Source organism: Dermacentor silvarum, chromosome 5, assembly GCF_013339745.2.
Source record: "Dermacentor silvarum isolate Dsil-2018 chromosome 5, BIME_Dsil_1.4, whole genome shotgun sequence".
NCBI lineage: Eukaryota > Metazoa > Arthropoda > Arachnida > Ixodida > Ixodidae > Dermacentor > Dermacentor silvarum.
The window spans coordinates 145,270,833-145,295,659 of NC_051158.1; the positions used below are offsets into that span (position 1 = coordinate 145,270,833).

Sequence of the window (24,827 nt, forward strand, 5' to 3'; positions counted from 1 at the left end):
AATTTTCACAGGTTCCATCGCTCTTGGTACCTGTGTATCTGAACAGATAATGGTACAGAGATCAAAGAACAACATACTGTAAACTGAAACATTTTTACAATCATCTTCGTTTGCCTAAATTCTTTCTGTGTACTTCATTTTTGTTCTCTTTTGTAAGTTACTAAAGTTTTATGGGAAGTGGAGGGGAAAACGGCTCCGCGGTAGCTCAATGGTGAGCGCATCCCACGCGTAATGCGAAGACGCGGGTTCGTTCCCCACCTGCGGACAGTTGTTTTTTTTTTCATCCATTTTCATTTGCCATTAATTTATCATTTCTTTAACTCAATTGGTAAGTACAAGTAATTTCCCCTATGTTGTCCTTGGTGTCATTGTTTGTTGGCTTCTTATAAAGTGAAATTATCATTTCTTTAACTCAATTGGTAAGTACAAGTAATTTCCCCTATGTTGTCCTTGGTGTCATTGTTTGTTGGCTTCTTATAAAGCGTTATGGTTTGTTTGCGTGAATATTTCGCTCCTTATTAGGAGTACACTTTTCCGTGTGGTGTTGCTAAATCTCTTCGAAAACATATTTTTCTTAGATCATGAGTCACGAGACTATCTTTTTAAAAGGCCACAGCGTCATCGTATGAAGAAAAAAAACGTTCTAGCACAATATCCTTACTTTCCTCGTGAATTTCAAATTTCGCTATAATGTTGTGAGCTCTAGGCCTGAACAGTTTAATTAGCGAAGAAACTTTGTTGATGTTCCTTTCAAAGGAGTATGTTATAACAAGAAAGTGAAAAGTGTATTTCGAAAAACAGTGGCCAGCTTCGTTTCACATTCACAAATGCGATCCCTAAATGTTCCTAGTCTTTTTATAAGAACTGTTTTGTTCAAAGGGGGAATCATTCGCAGTGGCGTAAACAGTACTCCAGCAGCGTAAACAGGACTCCCAATGTTACAAGGGAAACTGTGTCTTAACCACCCGTCGTGCTTTTCACTAGCGAAAATGCGACGCGCGCCAAACGCCTGTGCTGCCGCCTACGTGTCGGGAACCGCGCAAACGAATTGAAAACGCCGTGCTTACTAGCCTTGTACTTTCGTGCCTGATCGCAGGGCACGACATTGCTCGAATTAAGCAATGAGATCCTCGTTTAGGGTGACTTTGTCCATTACGAATGTCCGATTGCCACCGTGAGAAACAAAAAGTTGGCACAATGCGCGTGTATGTCCTCACAAGAAAGTAGACGCCAGCTGCCTGCTCCTGCCTGCTGTGCTAGCACCGTCACGTGAAACTGAAATCTTTTGTTTTCTTTGTTTTCTGCAAGCAATTGTGCCAAATATTTCCGTATATATTGAAACGCGTGTTTTACATGTTCACTCCATGCTCACCATAATCAGATCACGCGCCTACTGCCATGCTTGTTTTACATAATTGTTCCGTAATCATCATCATCTGACCGGTCGCTCATTTTTCGACTGGTTGTATGTAGAAGAAGAGGTGAACGACCTTGGTTGTTGTGGCGGACAAAAGTCACCAAATCACAATTATAATAATATTATTTTTATTCAAAATTAACGTCTATCCTTTACTGTATTTAGTTTATTATTAAATTAATATTACTATTCCTATCCAGGCAAGGCTGACTAACTTAGTATAGACTACTTAATTCTTTTAGTATCCCCTAATTTCTCATATTAAATTATTTATTTCTTTTCATTTTTTAATACTTCTTTTTTTAGAAATTATATTTATTTTATATTTTGATCAAATACCAACCGGTTTGTGGCCTATCCCCAACAGTGGGTTGTGCCATTGATTCAAGCATCATCATGATCATATGTTGCATTTTTAAGTTTTGTTAATACTTTACTCTTGTTGTGTCGTTAATCTGATTCTGAGTTCCTCTTGTCTCTTTCTTCTCCCGGTCAGAGGTCTTTCCTCTGGACGGCTTCGCTTCCCACTAATGACAGTCCTTTAGAGGCTTTCTTGCGCAGTGGCATTCACAGCGTTCCAGTGCCCCTAGTGCCGACCAATGGGGGATTCATCCGCGCGAAGAATCCAAAGGCGATTCAAGAAGAGCTGCGGAAAGGAACCCCGCCCTTCCAAAGCATAACCGATGTTCTACAGTTTGGCAGCGGAGGCACTCTATGCTGCTCGCCGGACCAGACCCGTGTCTCTGATCTTATGAAGTGTGAAATGTTCGCGAATCACCCGGTGAGGCCTTTTATTCCTGCTCATCTGGCTTGCGTTAAGGGGCTAGTTCGTGGAGTCGACGCGAGTCTGTGTGCTTACGAGGTCCTGCAGATGTTCTCCCCGGCAGGTGCCATCTAAATCTACCGATGTTCACGCGTTTCTGAGAATCAAAGAGCCCCCACAAAGTCGGTCATTGTCACCTTTGCAGCCACAACTACGCCGTCAGAGGTCAAGGTGTGCCCCTTAATATACAGGGTGGAAACACTTTCTCCCCGCCCAGTGCAATGCGTTCAGTATTGCCGATATGGCCACAGTATTAAGGGTTGTAGGCCAGATCTTCGATGCGAAATTTGCCGAGAAGGCCACGATGGAAAAAAAATGCTGTGGTTTAGCTTTGGTTAAGCCTGGTTGATTGCGAAAGCTTCACTGCCCTGGCTATGCCCACTGTCGAGCTGTGGCCGAGGTGTGGTTTCGGAATGATATACAGACAAGTTTGCAATGAATATAGTGTTTATTCATCATTTTTTTCTGCCTATGAAGACACTGCGGTGATCAGTAAAGTGTTGAGACTTGGTTGCAACTCGCAGCCGGGTCCAACTCTACTCGGGCAACGGCGGCAGTGTCTCCTTTCAGGACTCCGTAAAGGCCTAATATAGTCCGACGTAGTGTGAACGCGCGCACACGTTATGCCACGTTAGCGAGAACAACAACGGCTATAGTTCTGCTGATGGTTCGACGTACTGGCGCCGCCAACGTAACCGGACACGCGGACTGTACGAGATGCCCTGCGAGAGACCAAGAGCTTGAAATGCTACAAATTATTAAATGGAAACGGCGTTCGCGTCGTGAAGCTCGTGCGCTTGCATTAGAGAAATCAAGTGGTTAATGCTGAAGCTGCTGCTCGTCACTCCAAAGCTATGGATGCATCTCTTGGTGATATTGTAGCTGCTGCTGTAGAGAAAGCTATGGCAAAAGCCGTTGGCATTTTATTTACGAGTATTTCAAAGACCATTCGGCAAGTTTCCACTTTTCAGTTGTCGCATCTTTTGTATTACTGCGAGTTCAAGTGTTTATTATGGAATCAAAGTTTCTCATGAGCATATAGACAAACACCCATCGGCAGAGGCCTCGCCTCGCAGTACTGATGACATCAAAGCTCCCGCAACTCATGTCGCACATGAGGGCTTTAACAGTCACGAGTCTGGTTCAGATACTATTGAGAACAACGTTTTGGATGCTCGAACGTGTAAGCGTCGTGCTACTCCATACTCACCGAAAGCCACTGCCCTCCATAAACTACAAAGCTAATAAGATTCAAAATGACAGCTTATGAAAAGATGATTTTCTAAAGGATAGCATTCTACAGACGGCAGTTCATACTGCCCGAATATCGCAAACATTGGAAACTTGAAAGTACTGCAGTGGAACTGTCGTTCCATTGTTTGCTGCAGCCACAGATCTGTTATGTCTCAGTAAAGAACTTTCTCCTTATTTCATTATTTTTGCAAGAAACTTGGTTATCCACACAAAAGAGTTTTTATCTAGATTGCCCTTCTCGTAGAGGGGGATTACCATTTTTTATCTCAACATAAAATAAAACAGAGAGCTAAGATTAGTTACCAGTCATTATCCGCTGAAAGTGAAATTCTAGCATTGGACGTAACATTTCCTGGATACGCCACATTTTCTATAGTCAATGTTTATTTCCCTACATGAGTTCTCAATACAGGTTCGCTTCATGCCTCGGTTGCAGCCTGCAGAAATGATATAATCAGAGTTGGTGATTGGAATTTTCACCATGCATCATGGGGTTATCAGTCCGACTCTGGTAGTAAACGATTGTTAGATTGGGTTTCGTCAAATAATCTTAATTGTGGAAATTCGAGAACCCCAACCTAAGTATCCGGCAAATCGCGTTCGGTGTTAGACCTAACTTTTGTTTCGGTCCGGGTTTTGTAATATTCTCTTGGTCTGCTAACACCTCGGCCACAAATAGCGACCATCTTCCAATATTTTTTTTTTCGAAATTACGCGCCCAAATTGTTTGGTCGAAAAGCATGTCCGCGCCTTAATTAATTTATAGTAAATTTCAAGATTCTCTGCGATCAGCTTTAAATAAACAGGTTAGCCTAAATGATGAAGTTACTGCAGTGTCAAGTCCCAAGTGGCAGTTATAAAAAATATAGGTTCCGTATACAGTCAAGTAAAGTGGTACTTATTCAACATGGTTGAATTTGGACTGTGAACGCGAATATAGAAGAAGAAAAACAGACTGCAGAAAGTTAGTGTATAATCAATTTCCACTTAATTGGAATGACTATCAATTTGTTGAAGCTACATTCAGGCAAACAGTTGACAAAGCGAAATAAAATTATAACACCAAACATTACAGTTACCTATCGCAGTCTAGTAATCAAAAAGCCCCATTTAGGTTTCTACGGTCAAAAAAGATTGTTTCAGCCCTAATAAATGTAGAATCTGTTAGCTTAAGTTCCACTGAATTGCTACAGTCACTGGAGGAGATCGCAAAAGACCTAAAGCGTCGATTCGCATCAGTTCGCCCCTATCACATACCGGCGCCTAGGCCAGCTAATGATTACATAGCAGTCACATTAGAAGAAATAATGAGAGTAGTAAAGATGCTGCCAGCTTCAGCCCCAGCTTCTGATGGCATAACTACAGCAATGATAAAATTATTATTTGAACTGTCTCCCCAAGATTTGCTTAATCTTATAAATTTCTCGATTATATATGCATACATTCATTTAAATTGGAAGTTTTCCAAAATAATTCCGCTACTAAAAAATCCGGACGATGGATAAACAATAGCCTACATTAGACCTATTTCTTTAACCTCAAATCTCGTAAAGGTATTCGAGAAAGTTCTGTATGGTCACATCGATAGGTGGATAGGCGAGAACCAAATATTAAGTAATTCTCAAATAGGATTCAGGCCCAGCTGCTCAATTTGGTGTGCTCATGTTGACTTGGAAAGTCAAATTCAACTCGCTCGCCGCAGCAACCAGTGCGCGGCCTTAGTGACTTGCGAGAGCGTATAACAGTGTCGAGCACTATACCTCTATCAACAGACTCGAAAGTGTGAATATCCCAAAGTATATAATTGCAGGGATTTAAAATTTTTTAAGCGGACGCACATTTTATCGCTATCAAAACGGTGTTTCTTCTCACTGTTACAGTTAAGGTACAGTAGTATTTAGTATTTTACTAAATCATATCCCGACACATAATGACGTATACGTATACGCTGATGATATCGAATTTTTCTCGGTATCAAATGATATACATAGCCTATATAAAACTTTGCAGTCGTATTTGAATCAGATTCAAATTTAGCTAAAGGCAATACAAATGTCGCTAAATGTCAACAAAAGTGCAATCATTGTTTTAGAAGCGAAGCATCTTATGCTGGTTGCTACGTCCCTCCCTGAATCCGCCGTGCGGCGTCCACACTCGCACTGCGCATGCGCATCCTCCTTCCCCTCCTCTTCTTGTCTCATCTCCTCTTCTCTAGGCATTCCTCCTCTCCTCTCAGGACGCTCCTCTCCTCTCCGGATTGCGCAACGAATAGCAACACCTGCGGCTCCGCGCGCGATAATGCGAAGTATCTTAGGTTAGAGGCGCGACGGTAGGCGCCCCAGGGGCACCGGCAACAGTCACTAGCGCCGCGCGCGTTCGGCGCGAACGCGGGCAAAACGCCGACGTTGTCGACAACAGTTCTGCGCGTTGCTGGTGCTGCATGTCCAAGTTTATACAGCTGATAAAACTACCTTGAGTTTTATGGCTGCTTCGCATACTACTCAGGGTTCCCCTACGGGAAGATGGTGTAATTGTTTCCCCTTTACCTTTTCCTATCCGAATAACACTGTCGTATGCCCAGGAGATTATTCCGGAGGTACAATGTTTAAAATATCGTAGAATGATTTACACAGAAAAGCTTAATTGGCAGACACACATAGAATACATCGCATCTAAAGGAGCACGCGATGTTTGTTTATTAAGAAGAGTCAGCAGCAATCGTTTTGGAATGCGCAGGGAGACCTTGCTGATCATTTATTTTATATATGGCCGCCCCATTCTAGAGTTTGGATGCGTATTATTTTCTGGAAGTCCTACTTATAAGTTACGCCCTGAGGTGCTTTTAGAATGCGAGTCACTACGTCTATGTCTCGGCCTTCCAAAATTTGTAGCGAACAATATTATTTATCATGAAACTCCCCTGCCTTCTCTTCAAACTCGATTTCGTATACTGACAGTCCAAACATTACTCAATATCCAAGCTTCTTTCCAGAGAAGCTTCTACTATATGTTTATTCGAAACTCGACTGCATTCTTTGAGAATCAATGCGGCAGACTGCATTGGCCCAAGGTACTTTTTGTGCAGAAGCTATTAGAGTCAATACAAATATTTATCCGTGATGTGGCTTTTCAAAACTTACCTACTGCGACAGTAAGCGTTGAATTCAATGATATACTTCGCTTCTGCCTATTAGATACCTAAAGGGTTTGTTCGATCACCACGTCTAGAGTCTCCAAATGAATGCGGTAATAGCCACAGAGGCTTCTTTAAGTGAAGAGAAGGCAGGAGTGGGCATTTTTCGGCATCACTAAATTGGTCTTTCTCTATTCGACTATCAATACTTTACTACCAATAGTTTTATGCCAATATTTCAGGCAGGGTTATTGGCGATCATCCTAGCTCTAAGAAAACTTCCCGCATCCATTTCTTCAGCACTAATCATAGTCGACTCCTTGTCTGTTTGCCCCGCTTCATCAGTGCCCAATTCATCTATCATTCTCCGAGAGTTTCATTCATAAATCCCACAACATTTACGCCTAATCCATCTGGTATAGGTGCTAGCCCTTACAAAAAAAATCGTTGACAAAGCATTGAAATACCATTGGCCAATGTTGACTATCGTGTTAAGAACTCATGGGGATTTTGCTGAGAAAACAATAAGGGAAGTGTTGAGGGCTCATGAATATTAGCCAGTTAAATTTTATTGAAAAACCATTCGGCAAGTAAATATTCAGCTATTGTTAAGTTACAGTTGAAAGAACGATGTGCTTAAGGATATCGTTGGGTGGTTTCTGTTGAATTATTGTTGGGTTATCATTCATGCAGCATTGTAATGGTGTTGACAGTTCTGTTCACCAGTTGTTTAGTCATTATGGAGACATTTTTGATATACATTGTGCACCAGTTAAGGTAGCATTGAGATTTCTAACTCGCCATTAAAATATCATTGATATTTGGTTGGGGGCTAGTGCATAATTGTTCATTTAATTTAGAAATTGCTTTACCATATACACTTACATGCCCCGGTTCCTGTTGTTCATAACTTTCTCTAACACGAACAAAAGCAAACGAGAAACTGGCCTATTTCAGGTTCCTTTATTTGCACCAAAGATACATGCAGATGAATCATTATTATAGTATATAAGCCACAACTGCATTAAATCTAGAAACACAGGCTAGTGTCAACAGCACTCTTAACAGTGTAAGTACATCTGAAATACTATATATTTGAACTCAATTAGAACATTCACTGTGGTCTTCTCTTGTGACTTATGTTTATGACTAGAAGGCAAAGTGACTTAAAGGCAGGCCTTAAGCATACCCTTGTAACTAACTGAACACATAAACTCTTGGCTTGCATGTGTAAATACAAATAATAAAGACCACTGGATACCATACAACAATATGTTTCACACACCCAGTAAACACTCACGGAAGGATTTACGGATGCCTTTGAGTAGGCAAAATAACAAGTAGACTGGAAAGAAATGACTTCATGTAAATATATACAAAACACCTGAATCGTGTTGTTCAGATGTACACTTATAAAACTTTTGTGTTCTAAAAGCAGCTTATCTACCTGGCAGAAGTCAAGAACGGCAAAGTACTTAATTTCTTGTGTTAATTTTGGGCACAGAAGAGCTTATTGCAGACATTTCCTGAATTTAGTGAGCTCATCAATTATTTTTTTCTGAACTTCAACAAAGCATATAATCAAAGCATTTCTTTGAGCCTTTTCCATACTATGCAACAACTAAATGGTACCTCGGTCTATAAAAAGCTAATGGAAGGCTAACTAATACTTTTAATGATATTGTCACGCTGCTGTGTAACTCGCACGGCGAGCTTCGTCTGCCCCCGGAGAAATTGTCACGCTGCACAGCGCAGTCGGAGGAAGAGGAAGTGGAAGTGTGCGCGAGGAGCTGGCCGCTGCCTGTTGGGCTTAGATGACCGTCCTGTCCTTTGGGCTACGCTAACCAACCATCATTCTTGCAAATAAATCCATCCCATTGTTACAATTTGGTGGACGGGGCTGGGTACATCACACTGGACGACCGAGCTCTACTAACCCTTCGACGCAGTAAGCGGTTGGCCGGGCTACCAACGGGAGACGTCGACATGAGCGATTCGGACGGAGGTGACGTTCGCGAAGAAATCGCAGCAGAAAGCATTCACCCGAGGCAAGCCGCTTACTGGACACCTCGTCGAGAAGTACGCACATTATCAGACAAAGCGAATGAGGACTTCGAGGACTGGTTGAGACACTACGAGAGGGTGAGCCGCCAGAATGAATGGAGCACGGCTGCGCAGCTCTCTAACGTTGTCTTTTTCCTTGCGGGAACTGCCCTCATGTGGTTCGACCATAATGAGGGCTCGCTCACAACTTGGGACAGGTTTGTCAAAGAGATAAAAAAATGCTTTGGCGATTCACTTTCGAAAAAGAAAAAAGGCTGAGCAGACACTTTCACGACGAGCGCAGTTACCGGGAGAGACGTGTACACCTATAACGAAGAAATCCTGAAGCTTTGCGGAATTGTGAACGCAAACATGTCGGACGAGGACAAAGTCGGACACCTACTCAAAGGAATTGCCGAAGATATGTATAATTTTTGATCTCTAAGGAAGACCTCACTACCCCGTCCGACTTAAGGCGTCACTGTCGTATGTTCGAGGCTCTCAAGACACGCCGCATTCTTCCGAAGTTTGGTCGGCAGGACAACGTGACCAACATAGCCTGTGTGGACGTAACTGCCTCTAACGACCTGGCGGCTTTGGCACGGTAAGTTATTCGAGATGAACTGGCTCATTTTCAAGGCCCAGATGCTAACCGCGTGTGCCACCAATGCTCTGTTGATGAGCACTACTTGGAGGCGCCAGCGGCCTGGCCGTGACCTGCCTGCGGTGACCGCCCAGTTTCCGACAACGCCCATGCCCAGAGCACCATGATCCAGCCCCAAGCAACGAGTTTTCAACGTCAACATGACAGACAACCTCGACGTGCGTCGTCTCCCGTCTACAATACGCCTTGGAGGGTTGCACCCAACATCCATTAAAATCGCAGCCCACTTGTGCGCTGCAGCTGCGGGGCTCAGGGACACATCGCGAGGTATTGTCGCCGTCGCCCACAGCGTGCTCCGCGAGATCGCGCATATGCGCCTCGCATGCAAGAAGCCAAATCCTGGCAACCATTTGTCCATTTTCCGCCAGCCACATCGAGACTATACGTACATGCCAAGGAATGACTCCCCCGTGTCCGACCGCAGCCTGAGTCCACCACCGACTCGGACACGTCGATCGCCATCTCCATGTCGCCGCTCGCCTACGCCGCCCCAGCGGGGAAACTAGCTGGTGCGACCGATGGAGGTAAGGTCGCGGGACGGTCACTTTTTCAAATGCCTCCGTCTGTCGTCATGGTAAAGAACAAAATGTGTGTTTGTGTCGATGGTGTTAATACTGTGGCTTTAGTAGATACTGGTGATTCTGTGTCTGTGATATGTCTTGCGTTCAAGAATCGCCTAGGTCCGAAAGTGATGTTTGCTTGGGATAGAAATACCACATTTCGTGGAGTTGGCGGTGAACTGTTACGTCCTGTGGGAGTATGTTCCGTCGTGATAACCGTTGGTGGAAAGGGATTTCGAACCTAATTTACTGTACTACCCTACTAAAAAATCCTATTTAAATTCAAACAGGGTTATACAAGTTTAAACGGGTTTTAACGGGGTCCTGTTTGGCAACATACAGGTGTAAACAGGACCCGTTTACACACAAACAGGTCTGAACGGGGTCCTGTTTGGCTTGCACATAGGTTTAAACGGGACCCTCCCACACAGAAATAGGTCTAAACAGGGGCCCCGTTTAGCGAACAAACAGGTTCATACTGGGCACTGGCACCAAACAGGGGCCTATTTGGCCCGCAGGCAGGTTTTAACAGGAAACTCCGACACAGAAATGGGTCTAAACAGGGGACCCGTTTGGTAGTTAAACCAGTTAAACTGGCTCATAGTGGTCCCACTTGCACCAAAAAGGTCTACTTGTAGCTGTCATGCTCGATTTAATGCTTGAACTATTTACGGTAAAATTCGATTTGAAATTGGTACACACGAGCGAGCGCTCCGCAACACCCCAACGACAGCCGCTTCGCGTCGGCGCCGGGGCACAACCAACGGCGCTGCCAAACACAGAGAAAAAAAAAAGAAAGAAAAGGTTAATAAATAAGAAAAAAAAATAAGCCAAAGCGGGATTTGAACCCGCGTACCGCAGATCCCACGGCAAGCGTCGTAACCACTCGGCCACGCAGCACCGCAGATCTGGCGATTGCTGTCCTCACTATTGAAAGGAGCCGTATAAGATGCATAATATCGAAATAGTACCACAGAACACCCATACAAACTACCACATACTACGCCGTCACGATACATGCGGTCACCAAAGGGCCGAAAGTGGGCAAAAGCACGAAAGCATGGTCGCTTTCGGTGCCCCCAGGAGGCGCTGCCACTGCCCCAGGGGCAGCATGACCGTGCTGTTGCTGCTTGTTGCTGTGTGTGCGCGCTGCATTGAGGCAGGTCGATGTGGATGTTTAATCGTGTGTACGCTGTGCCGAGAGAAAATGTCGTGCCCCTTGTGTGCTTTGATGATCACCTAACCCCTGGGACCGCGTAACGAAGCTCGCAGTACCTTTCGCGTGGTTCGCCGATGTCGATTATCGTAGTTATGGCCCGCTTGCGCTTTCTTTGTTCCCGGCCTCTGATAATATCGCATCGGATCACAGTGCACGGAACAATTTGTTGAGCTATTACGTGCTGTAGTTCATCCGCAATTCAACAGTTTTTACGTCGGAAGGATCGTAGTGCAGTAGACGCCGCGACCTGACATGAAGGAGCGTTTGCCGACTACGCCTAGAAAGGTAAGTCCGGCGCTTGCGCGCAGTTTTGTAGTCAATGGTTCGTGAAGTGTGAATTGTTATACGGATCACGAGATGATTAGTAAAGCGACCACAATGATAAATGTGTTTTTCGAATGTTCGTTCATGTCGCAGTGCACATTTGGCGAACAGTCTCACAAAAAATGTCCTGAAACGTATTGGACGTTGCCAGGAGCTTTATCATGTATTTACTTTCTGCTATAACGTATGCTAACGGTGATTGCTTAATTGACCTGAATGGTAAAGAAAAAAATCAAGCAGGGAAAGTTACTGCTTGTGTACGTAATTTCTGTATAGGTATTTCTAGAAGTACAGCCTTCCGCATTTGTAACTATATTGCGCGAGCGTCGATCATGGGCCATTTTAGAGCCTTCAACGGCGATACTTAGCGAGACCGACAAAAGTAAGCAGAGGCGCATAAATCACTCTCCAGCGCAAGCGTCACCTGCTAAGCTGCTATTCTCAGGACGACGCACACCCATTTCATAGTATGCTGGTGCGATATAGTTAAAAATGCGGGAGGCTGTACGTCAGCTAACGGCTGCGCGAGATGGTACTAGATTGTTGTGTCTGACGCATGGCCAGATTTTAGCTTGTACGCGAATTCTACCACATATAGTGTCGCCAGACAGGCTGTATTTCTTGTGTTGGGTGTCCTGTGTGTTTTCGTGTGCTTGTAAATGTTTATTTCAGAGAAGCCGAGATTACAACAGCCGTGTTTCTTTTTCATCGAATTATTTTTTCTGCTGAAAAATAGAGCGTTTGTTCTTGGGGTAATTTCCAGTGCATCGTCCTTCGAGACAATACTTTGTTCCACCGCATAAAGAAATTCGATTTTGGAACACTTCATGTGCTAAGGAATTTTCTTCGTAGTACAATTCACATTTAACTTCCTACAGATGTGCGTTTGTGTGAAGCTTTTGATAGATTTATGTTTGCTGCAGTTTCATTTCAGTTAAATAACCGCTTGTGATGTAACAATCAGATGTTTGCACAACCAGATGCAGCTTCGTGTAGTTTGGTTGTATGAGACTTTTCAGAATGTAACATGATCTTGTTAACTTGCAAGCTTGCAGTTTCAGCAGGGATTACAGTAAATTGGAACATTTCTTATTGTTTAGGGATGTCAAGATTTCGTGAACCAGAGGCACCGCATAGGAACCTAAGACATTTCTGCAGCCGGAACATCACGGCAAAGCATCTGATCTGCATGCTGCGACAAGGTGTGTACAAAATGGTCCCTGCCACTTACACAAGCTGTAGGTTTTGTTGGTATAATTCATACCTGTCAACTCTCCTGAATTTTTCGTATTTTTCGTGAAGATCTCTAACGAGCATACCAGAGGGGGCACTTGCGTTAGGCCAGTTTGTTCAGATAAATTTCTTAAACAGGCTAAATCGGCAGCAGCAAGAACACTGAAAATGTGCTCTGGTGATATAAACCAGTGTTGTAAGTTCTGGTGTTTCAGTTCGCTGCTGCTTTGTGTGCTGTTAAATAATGGTTAGTTATGTGTGTATCAATGCAACAGTGTGGGTGCTGAGAGGAAGCTTTAAAAAAATGTGTGCTATCTCGCCAATAAAAAATTTTTGTCTGCAGAATTTTTACAAAATATAAAGTTCACAGGTTGGCATGTATGACATAATGTACAGCACTGTTGCTATGAATATGCTATATTCATAACTTGCTGTTTCGGTCTACTTGAATTGCATATTTTGAATATGGCCTACCTTCAGTTTAATCAGTTCATTTAAGTAGCCTCCTCTGAGTTAAATGTAATTGGAGGCTATTGTAGAAATTCATGGTGCTCCCTACTGACTGCATTGTGGCAATTTCTTTAGGGACCATCTTGTGAGGCATGCATATCCTTTCATGTCTTGCTATGATTTGCCCAACAAAAGCCGCAGGGCTTTGGTTACCTTTGTTATTACGCATTCTTGTAGACTGCTGTTTCTCTCTCTTCTAACATATGTGCATGCGCAAATTCTGTGTTCTTAATTATATTTCTGTAAGTTGACCTAATTGTGTACGGCATTTTTAAAAAATTTGGCGGGAGCGGGGTTATTGATTCCCATAATACTAGAGAGAAGGGACCTCAGACCAAAAGGCCACAAAAGGTGGCTTAAAGTGTTCGAAGCTCAGAATTTAACATTCTGTCTCCTAAAGCACTACCAGTATGAAACTGTTTCTAATTGCTTTGTTTTTATAACCTAGCTGCCCGATTTGCAGCCACATTGTGAGAGACTATGTTTTTTCTTGTTTTGTTTGAGTTCTTTTGTTGAATGTTCTCCTTTTTAGTTCAGAAATTTTTTTCCTACCACCTCATGCAATACTCCAACTGGAGCCTATGAGGTATGTTTATAAATAAATAAGCAAATTCCTGAGGCATGCAACAAACCATGCAAATCAGTCCCTAAAAAGCCATAAAGAGGATCTATTATTTTCAGCAGCTGCCTCAGTCGTACTGTGCTCACTGGCGCACTGACAAAAACCATTGCAGCAGCAAAGCACTACTCTAAACATTTTCCTTTCAACATTTTTAACTCTCATATGCTGTCTTCTCCAAATCGTGTTGAGTGCACCTGGAATGTTTCGGCAATTGTTTTTACCCTGAACCATTATGCAAAGCAATCATGCAAAGGTTCAGCTTGTTGACTGTTGCTTATTTATACCTAGCCTGATCTGTGGAGTTGACTGTATGCTTTCTTTTTTTTTGCATACCTGCCATGGTTGCTTAGTGGCTATGGCGTTGAGCTTCTAAGCACGAGGTCTCGGGATGAAATCGTGACCATGGCGGCTGCCTTTCCAAGGGGGTGAAATGCGAAAACACCTGTGCACTTGGATTTAGGCGCACGTTAAAGAACCCCAGGTGGTCCAAATTATTCCGGAGTCCCTCACTACGGCGTGCTTCATGATCAGACTGTGGTTCTGGCATGTAAAACCCCATAATGTAATTTAATTTTTTTACACAAGAACTAAGGTGGCTTTTAATGATGCCACCTTTTCACATTACTGCATAACCACAAGTTTGTCGAAATAATTGAACAAATGTCATCAGTCTTCTGTAAAAGCAAACTTGTCTTGTACAGCAGCTCGAATAAGCCATTTTCAGTGCAATAGCAGGCTTAGGATGTTGCTAGAAAATTGTGTCGCATAAGGATGTGCTGCATCAGAAGGCACGTTTCTTGTTCATTGTATTCATTCTAGCATTATCTCATCTCTATGTTCCTTTCAATGGTATTCACTGTGCACACATACTAAAGAGATAAGGAACATCCACAGTGCACGCATACCAAGGAAGTCACAGTCAGACAGAGAGCGATAGAGCACAGCACGCTTTCACTCTCTGTCTGTCGCTTATTTCCCTCACGTGAGCACCACCAAAATGAAGTTACCGACTTGCCCAAGCTTCAACTCTTGTGCTTGGTGTTTTTTGTCTACAAAATGCCCATAAGCAAGTCATATTGGTGGTGATTTTCGCATGTATGGAAAAGGCTTATTCAATTCCAGAACAGCTTCATTTGTTCTAGGCATAGTAAAGAACTTGCCAGTGTTTATTTTAAAGGCTGAATTGGTAGAAAACTATTGTGGTATTTCTAATGGCACCCTTTTGCATTAAGTTTGTGCAGATGCTTGAAGCTTGTACTATGTTGATGAAAATAGAGTTGAAGCTATAGAAGCATATTTGTCAAAATGTAGTGAATGCTTCCCAGTAGAAATTCGGAGTTATGCTTCTTGGGACACTTATTGGTTAGCCTTATTGGGTAATGCGATTAGCCTTATCGATGCTATAATGTTGCAGGATGGCCAGCGTTACAAAAAATTAACATCATTGTAAGAATACATGTTCTGCAATAATATTAGGATTGGCCCCCCCAAGTGACAACGCTTGCTTACACTATATCTGGGATAAACCAGGTTTACTCAGCCAGACAGCCATCCGTGCATGAGGGGGAGGGGGGGGCGGCAAGAAGGGGCTTTCAAGTAATCTTCAAGTAGATGGCTTATACATCAGATCTTTCTTACTGTGCATGCTATCTTGCTCAAAGTCAAGTTAGCTATGGGAACAATGTCTGCATTTTATTACTGTTTATGCCTAATGAAGGTTGCTTTGTTCATAGCGTCACTTTCTATATTGTTTCTCTTATGGCACTAAGCTCACTTGTTTTAATGCTGCTATAGGTATGGCTGGGCCTGGTGATGAAGTGTAAGCAGAACATGCTATGCTGCGAATTGGTGCCAATCTTCACATCCGAGTTGTTCCCACGACAGTCAAGCACCACTGTGATTTGCTTCATTGGCAAGGTAATATACTATGGTGAGCTTGCACCTCAATATTGGTATTGAAAAATATGTCAAGTAAAAGACACAAGAGTTGGCCTTTATGAGAGATACACTCGTGTTCTTTTTTTAAAGAGTTCTTTTAGCACTGTTCTTTATGGGCATGTTTTCAGAAGATGCTTATACTCCTTTATTACAAACTACCATGGAGCTAGTTTGTGTGTTAAACTAACACTCTTTCACTAAGAAAAAGTCCAGTTTTTACTGGCACAGTGATATGGTGCCAAGGACGAAAGGGGTGGAATGGATCAATCTGAATGCATGTTGCTCACACAAATACAAAAAGGGCGCATGGCATGGCTAGCGCGATTTGTTTTACAGTGATGATAAGCAGTCTCAATGTCTAATAATTCTATTGATAGGGAGCTAACACACTGGTTCCCCGTCATTTGAATAAGGAAAGATTCACATATTTCTGAAGCACTCTGGTCCTTATATTTTGCCACATTCAAGTGGTTTTTAAATATGGGTGCACATTGCACTGAGAGCAGTGCAATACTAATGCCAACTGACCCACACATCAAGTTTGCGTGGTTACGCAGCCTGTCATTTATACATTTGGCTTGTTTAGCCAATGTAGCATCTACTGCACAATAATGGTATGTGATAGACACTGCACCTGTGTACTCTATGCTTTTTTTGCATTCAATTTTTTTCACCGGTAGTGATGCATGCCTTTTCATTATTTATGTGCCTACACAACAAGCCAAGCTTGTTCTTGGCCGAGAAAGAATGCTAGGAAAAGCCTACGTGCTGCAACTTTTCTTGGAACGAAACTAGCTTGGCTCGTTGGGTTAGATTAAATGGTTCGATGGGTTTTGGAGCCCATACGGGTTCCTTGCTCACACTAAGACACATAAGCTTGTAGACTGTGCTTCTGTAATTTGTACAGCTCACTGATAGTGCAGGTGTAGGCCTCATCTTCTCAAAGAAGCTGACTGACTGCACCTTCCACGGAGCAGGTGACTCGGGTTGAGTGAGGCACCAGTGTTGGTGTTTGTTCCCTTGTGCAAAACAGCAGCTTTAGGTTCATTGTAGTTGTAGGAAGACAAGTTACACATAACTTCCATAGTTTGAGTGGGCGCATTTCTCTTGGGGCATCAAGCTTTTTTTTTCCAACTGTCTGCATGGGTGCTTCGGTAGCATTGGTGTGAAGTTGGCATAGAGTTGTGCATTCAAGAACTTCTGAACAATGACCTGCTGTAGTTAGTGCTGTGAAGATTGCATCGTCTACCAAGCCTTTGGTTTTCTGTTGGTGTACTTGTAATCGTGCTGTCAGTAATTTCTCGGCTTGCCGAATTATCTTGAGGCCCCACACTGACGCTATCTATGTCTTCAAGTGCAGACTTTTTAGGATAAGGTTCTTCGCTTTGCAAATGTGGTTGTAGGAAAGGTGGCACTTACAGGTGCCTATTCTGGACATTATTGAAACAAGCCAGCGAATCTTGGTTACGTCTTGTCCATAGTGTATAGCAGTTAGTCAAGGGTTGAGAAAATTGCTCTCAGTGGTAGCATGCTGGCAGTAACTTGGTCATTGACCACATCTTCATCATTATGTTACCTGATTAGATTAATTTTCGTTGAAGCTTTGACAAAATTTTCCTACAGAAGTTATGGATAACACATTTTAGCCAAAGCACATTGGTTCGTCTTACTCGTGTCCCGATAAGAAATCTATAGGTGCCACCTTTCCTTCAACCAGACTTACAAAGCTAACAACCTTGTCCTGAAAAGTTGGCACTTTAAGACATCAGTAGCGTCAGTGTGGAGCCTCCGGATAATTCGGCCAGCCGGGCAGAAATTACTAATAGCAAGAGTTCAAGAATGCTGGCAGAAAATCAAGGGCTTGAAAACTGACACATTTGCAAGATGCCAACTAGAGCAGCTCTATGTCCACTTCATAGCGACGCTAACGGACCACCTGTGCAAACTGTCGCAAGAAAGCTTGACATATTAAAACAAAAAAAGCCTGTTTAAACCAAGAAGTTAACTTCAGCTTGTCTTCCTGCAAGCCCACTAAACCTGAAACTGCCATTTTGTGCAAAGGACTGAACTTCAACACTGCAGGATACTTCACGATATCCTGGCGAGAGTAACCTTCACCGTGGAACATGCCTGCAGTCAGCTCCTTCTGAAGTAAAAGAAAAGGTCCACGTGGCGTAGCTGCCATGGTGTAACCCTGGAATCTGTTTCTGCTCCGCAACTTGAGCTTCTTTTTTTCAGTGACCACAATTGCATTATTATGAAACGGAATGCATTAACAGGTTCAAACTCAGGGTAATGTTTTTATCTGCATGACTTTGTGGCCAAAAACTGATGAAAGGAGGCGCAATGCGACTATTGAACCTGTCCAGGGCACAGGGACGTCAAGAAGTTTTAAGGCTAACATAGGCTAACAATCGCAAGGCAAACTGCTGCTATTGCGTGAAAAAGTACCATGCACTTCTTACTTCAAGGAATAGTGCCAATCTTTTTCAGCTGTAGTTAGCACCATGTGCGTACACTGCACATATAATTTGAGTTAAATGTAAGGAAGGTATTGCAGAATAGGCCATTTATAACTAATGGCCATAATTTTGGCATTAGTAGATCTTTGCTCAGACCATCTGACAATTTCTTGAAAGTATGAAATTTTTGTTTATGTAGCTGCTGTCAGCATATTCTATATTATCATTTGGTCTTATGCATATACTGTTTGCTCTAAAAAAATTGAATTCTTGAGTTTCACATGCTAAAACCACGATATGATTATGAGGCATGCTGTAGTAGTCCCGGGACTCCGGAGTATCCCTTGAACCCTTGTTAACTCAAACTCTGATATCTGAACATATCAGTTAAGCTGAAAATTTTTTCGTGGCTCGGTATCGACTTTATGTATATTTGACCTCTTATCTAGCAATGCTTCTGTGCTGTGCTCCGGGTATCTCGAAATCTTGACTGCAACACTGTAGGGAAAATGTTATCACCCAAAGGTTTCCATACGTTGTACGCAGCTGCGATATCTCCAAAAGTTGCAAGATCGCAAGTCTGTAGCAAATTCTGCTTCATTCCATGCCACTCTTGTCATCCACCATCCACTGTTCACGACCGGCAGAGATCTCATTGGTAATCCGGGCAGAGTGTTTCTCTGACCCCTGACAAAATGCAATGAGCATGATAAGGCCTCCCGCTTTTTAACTATATTACATGAGAACACTATAATATGGTTGTGCATCATCCTGAATGGGACATCGCATTAGACGACTTTTGCACAGGATAGTGCTTGGTGCACGTGAGAGTACTTCTACATGTCTCGCTGATTATTGCGCCTTAGAGGTGCTAAAATGATGCGGGGTGGACGCTCGCACAATATGGATAAAAATGCGGGAGGCTGTACACCTGAGCACCACAACATACATGCTCATGTGTACGCATAGAGTTGTCAGCTTGCTCATCTCCTGTGTTCTGTGTTTCTGTGTGGATCTGCGTGCTAGGCCATACCGTGTGCTGCGCCGAATGTTTGGCACGTTATTGGTATTTTTTTCATTAACAAGTTCAGGGCCATGATCTTGTAGCAATGCGTTGTCTGATGCAATTTCTAATCGTGCTTCGTCAGTTGTCATAGTGACACTGTGCCCACGTTATCAGTACGGGTTTGATAGAACATCGTATAACGCCGCTGTGTGAGAACGGATCACAGAAAGAATGCACAGAGGACAATCGCCGAACTTCAGCTGAGGTTTACAGCAGAAAAATTACACAAGCAGCAGTTTCTGCGCAGAAACATTGGACAAAATACCGCCATGGCGCACATTGTGTTGTCACGATCACAACAGATGGTCATGTCATACAACTCTATGGAACATCCTGATCTGCGCAAGATCAAAGACACATTTGTACTACACGTTATGCAATCAAGTTACGCTCTTCAAGCCCGCCAACTTGGAAACCTTTTGCAAATATATCTCTTCTCTTTTTGACAAATTAAGTGATGCGGTGCTAATGCAACCTTCTCCTTCCTTTTTTCATGTGAAATGCCTCAAGCAATTCACTCTCTTTTTGATCCTTAAAACTTCCTAGTATACAAGTGTCGTCGTACACTGGAGTGCAAGGACACCTTTTGCAATGGTCAGCCGAGTGACCCCCTGCTACGAAAGCCGGCACGGATGCTCGATGCTCTCTCAAATGGTCATTAAAACATCTACCAGTTTGGCTGACATAACACCTGCTACAAGAGAGCAGGTTGTGGTAAACCACCTCCGTCTGGCAGCGTACGAAGCCCTTAGCATGCTGTTTCGCACACTTATGTGAAGTGCGTGCACTGTTCACTGCACGGCAAATTCACCCCAGTTTTTCTGAGCGGAGAACACTATGGGAAGGCCGCACTTTCCGGCCACTTTCTTCAAGTGGTGGGAGAGGTTGTGCAAATAAGGCACCATTAACGGCTTCCTTGACCATTCTTTATCGGCTCCCCTGCTCCCCACACCAGACCTTACTTCACCAAATAGGCTTTCAACAACAGAAGCGATTGTTTCACCAGGGAAACCCGCCTGCTTGAGCCTCTTTGTTGTTTGCACTCCGAGCTTTCTGATGCTCACATCACCATTCGAGCGCGGATCTGATACTGTTCAATGCGATGTCTCTTAACAAGTTTTGAGTTCCAATAATCCCATAGTCTCCTCCGCTCGGAAAAACTGGCACGAATGTGCTATGCTGGGAACAGTACACGCACTTCACAAAAGAGTGCAGAACAGCATGTTAAGGGCTTCGTACGCTGCGAGACGGAGGTGGTTTACCACATACCGCTGTCCTGTGGCAGTTATGTCAGCCAAACTGGTAGATGTGTTAATGACCATTTGAGGGAGCATCGAGCATCCGTGCAGGCTTTTGTAGCGGGGGGGTCGCTTGGCTGACCATTGTAAAGGTGTATTTGCACTCCAGTGTACGACGACACTTGTATACTTGGAAGTTTTAAGGATCAAAGAGAGAGAGAATTGTTTGGGGCATTTCATATAAAAAAGAATGGAGAAAGTTGCATTAACATCGCGTCATTTAATTTATCAAAAAGAAAAGACATATATTTGCAAGAAAAGGTTTTGAATTTCGCGGGTTTGAAGAGCGTAAATTGATGATGGGGTATAACGTGTAGTACAAATGTGTCTTTAATCTTGTGCAGATGAGAACGTTTGTAGTGCTGTATGACATGATGACTTTCTGTTATGATCGCGCTGACAATGTGCGCCATGGCGGTGTTTCGTCCAATGTTTCTGTGCAGGAACTGCTGCAGTAAACCTCAGTTGAAGCTCGGCGATTGTCCTCAGTGCACTCTTTCTATGTCCCGTCCTCACATGCACCGTTATAACATGTTCCATCAAATCCATACTGACAACATGGGCACAGTGTCACTATGACAACTGACGAAGCACTATTAGAAACGGCATCAGAAAATGCATTGCTACAAGATCGTGGCCCTGAACTTGTTAATGAAGAAAGTACCAATAACATACCAAACATTCGGCACAGCCCGTGGCATGGCCTAGCACGCAGGTCCACACAGAAACACAGAGCACAGGAAATAAGCAAGCTGACAACTCTATGCATACACATGAACATGCATGTTTTGGAGGCCAGGTGTACAGCCTCCCCCATTTCTAGCTATATCGTGCGAGCATCCATCACGCGTCATTTTAGTGCCTTTAAGGGACAATAATCAGTGAGACCGGCAGAAGTACTCAGGTGCACCAAGCACCCTCCTGTGCAAGAGTCGTCTAAGGTGATGTTCCCTTCAGGACGACGCACGACCATATTATAGTGTTCTCGTGCAATATAGTTAAAAAGCAGGAGGCGGTACCTTCTCATGCTCATTGCACTTTGTCAGGGGTCAGAGGAACACTCTGTCCGGATTACCAATGAGATCGTGGCGTAGAAAGAAGCAGAATTTACTACAAACACCATCATAACATGTTCCATCAAGCCAGCAACCAACTAGCCCATCTAAGTCTCATAATTATCAGTATGGGATAAACCAGCCAAACACGTATGCTAAAGCCACTATTCCACAACGGTATTTACTTTGCTGGCAGAAAGGTAGCTTCCAAGTAATTTATTAGCGTGACGTGTCCATGCTGCTTTTTAAATGTGTATTTTATGCTTGTACTACTTCTGTTGCTTCACTACTATTAACCGAATGAGTGATGTCTTTTTGATTATAACACTTGTTTCAGTGGCCCGCTAATTGTGACAGTTTATTCTACCACAGTAATGCATGTTCGCTTAGAATCATAGCCATATTGCCTTAAACCAGTTACCTTTGAATGAGATTTGTTAGTATCTCCTATATTCTAAATGCTTACCCATTTTTATCTGTGTGAACATACGCAAAACTGCTTTTGCCTTTGTGTGAACCTGTTGCACAAGTGAAAAGAAATTGTTGGCTTTTCTTTACTTTTTCAGGTGCCCTGCAAGCTCTCACCAAAGCAACACATTCCACTGGTTTTCTGTCAGAGTGCCATTATAGAATTTCGAATAAACTATGCTTGTCAGATGTGTGACATGCCCCGTCTTAAAATCAGAGCGCTTCAGTAATAATGTTTGAATGGGTGTACATAAAAACACACGTAAAGTATACTTATGTATTTCTTTTACAAGTCCTCTTCACCCGACGTTTTTCCAACTTAAAATTACGCTTTGCTGTACATTTGTTTTATGCACAAACCATTACAGCAACACAACACTGCAGTAAAATGAGTACAAATGATAAAGCATGCAGTACACCTGCAAGAATTACATTTGCATACTTGTAGTACATATGAAAATGAGCTACCGATCTTTTTCAGGTTGCATACTCTTATAGGTCATACATGTCAAGCGCACTCATAGGTCACACAAAACTCGTTCAAGGCTGATCTCAAATCTCAGTGACTTATGTTAAGTGACATCGGACCAGTCTAAAGAAACCTGGCTCAAATAGGGAAATAAGTAGGTTCGAACAGGGTCAAATGGGAGTGGACTAAACGGGGACAAACAGGTCTGGGCTAAATGGGTTCAAACGGGGGCAAACAGGTCTGGGCTAAATGGGTTCAAACGGGGACAAACAGGTCTGGGCTAAATGGGTTCAAACGGGGACAAACAGGTCTGGGCTAAATGGGTTCAAACGGGGACAAACAGGTCTGGGCTAAATGGGTTCAAACGGGTCCCGTTCCATAATCCTATTTGATGAAACCCGTTTGAAATCAAATAGGATTTTTTAGTAGGGTAGCACGCGCCACGCATGATATAATTCTTGGTATTGATTTTTACGGGAGTGTGGAGCAACATTACACTGCAGGGCTGGTGAAATTTCACTCAGCAGTGATACCAAACCACGCGCGCCAGACGACATTTCATCTGATCGTCAAGAAGTATTTTCCGAGTCCACTGATGTACTCTTGCCTGCGCAAACGGCAATGTTCATCCCTGTGACCTCGTCGAGCGTCCGTACTGGTTCCTGCTGCGGATTAATTGAAGCTGAATACGTCAACACTCTAAAGAAGAATGGACTTGTCCCTCGGTCTCTGATCGAAGTCATACAAGGTTGTGCTCACGTTTGGACGGTGAATGTGTCCTCCGAGTCAGTTGTTTTGCCTGCTGGACTGAAGGTAGCACGCTTTGAAGAAGATAGTGTTGCGAGCATTCGTGCGGTGGTTATTTCTTTGGACGCAAACTCGCCACTCAGTGACCACTCTTCAAAATTTAGGAGCATGAATTATAAATTACTCCCCTCTTCCCTCCAACAAGCGCTCCAAGAGCTCCTTGCCCGCTATGCGTCAGTGTCTGACTTTGCTCAGGAGCGTCTGCAGCCACAACCGCACTCCCGGGTACAAGACCGCATCAATACTGGAACAGCGTCGCCAATACGACAGAAACCGTACCGCGTCTCTCCTGCCGAGCGCAAAGTGATCGCCGAGCAAGTTACAGACATGCTACAGAAAGCCGTCATTCATGAGTCCAATAGTCCCTCGGCGGCTGCAGTCATATTGGTCAAGAAGAAAGAGGATTCGTGGCGATTCTGCGTCGACTACAGACGCCTAAACGCAATAACGAAGAAGGATGTGTATCCTCTGCCACGTATAGATGACGCCATTGACTGTTTACATTCTGCCTCGTACTTCTCCTCTGTCGATCTGCGCTCAGGCTACTGGCAAATACCGATGCACCAGCCAGACAAGGAGAAGACTGCCTTCGTAACGCCCGACGGACTCTTCGAGTTTAACGTAATGCCTTTCGGTTTGTGCAATGCTCCGGCGACATTCGAGCGATTCAGACGTGAAATCTGAATGTGTTACCTAGACGACGTTGTCATTTACGGCAAGAGATTTCAGGAGCACAACCAACGACTCGAAGTTGTGCTTGACTGCATACAGCGAGGTGGACTTATACTAAACTCCAAAAAGTAACACTTGGGCGAACGCCAAACGCTTGTTTTGGGTTACCTCGTCGACAAAGAAGGCCTCTGCCCAGACCCCCAGAAGCTTGCGGCTGTTCGTGGCTTCAACCAGCCGAAGACGGTGAAAGGGTGAAAGACCTCCGCAGCTTCCTGGGACTATGTTCGTACTTTCGCCGTTTCATTAAAGATTTTGCACGCCTGGCTCACCCGCTCACGTCAATCCTTCACAAGGACTCACCGTTTAGATGGTCGACTGAATGTGAGTCGACATTCAGTCAACTAAAATTTCTGCTCACCTCAGCTCCAATTTTGCGCCACTTTGACCCAAAGGCCCCAACTGAGCTTCACACCGATGCTAGTGGTCTGGGTGTTGGAGCGGTACTCGGGCAGATACATAGCGGACGCCAACAACTCGTCGCCTACGCAAGCCGTACTCTTACCAAGGCTGAGCGGAATTACACCGTAACAGAAATAGAATGCCGCGCGGTAGTCTTCGCCACCGACAGGCTTCGACCATACTTGTACGGCCGCCACTTCACGATAGTGACAGAACACCATTCTCTTTGCTGGTAGGTTGGACTACGCGATCCATCTGGCCGATTAGCTCGGTGGTCATTACGGCTTCAAGAATACGACTTTTCTATTACTTTACAAGAGTTGTCGCTGAC

At 43.7% G+C, this 24,827-nt stretch overlaps 1 long non-coding RNA gene across 3 annotated transcripts; it reads left to right on the top strand.

The window, feature by feature from the left end:
• Positions 1 to 11,009: 11,009 nt before the first annotated feature.
• Positions 11,010 to 22,921, top strand: LOC125946048 (uncharacterized). Of its 3 annotated transcripts, none has more exons than XR_007467354.1 (3): positions 11,010 to 11,398; positions 12,538 to 12,639; positions 15,597 to 15,817. It is a non-coding gene; the product is annotated as an uncharacterized LOC125946048 (long non-coding RNA). The 3 variants fall into 3 exon arrangements; XR_007467353.1 differs by lacking the exon at positions 11,010 to 11,398 and adding an exon at positions 22,188 to 22,921 and having other exon boundaries at positions 12,252 to 12,639; positions 15,597 to 15,732; XR_007467352.1 differs by lacking the exon at positions 11,010 to 11,398 and adding an exon at positions 22,188 to 22,921 and having other exon boundaries at positions 12,252 to 12,639; positions 15,597 to 15,719.
• The last annotated feature ends 1,906 nt before the right edge of the window (positions 22,922 to 24,827 follow it).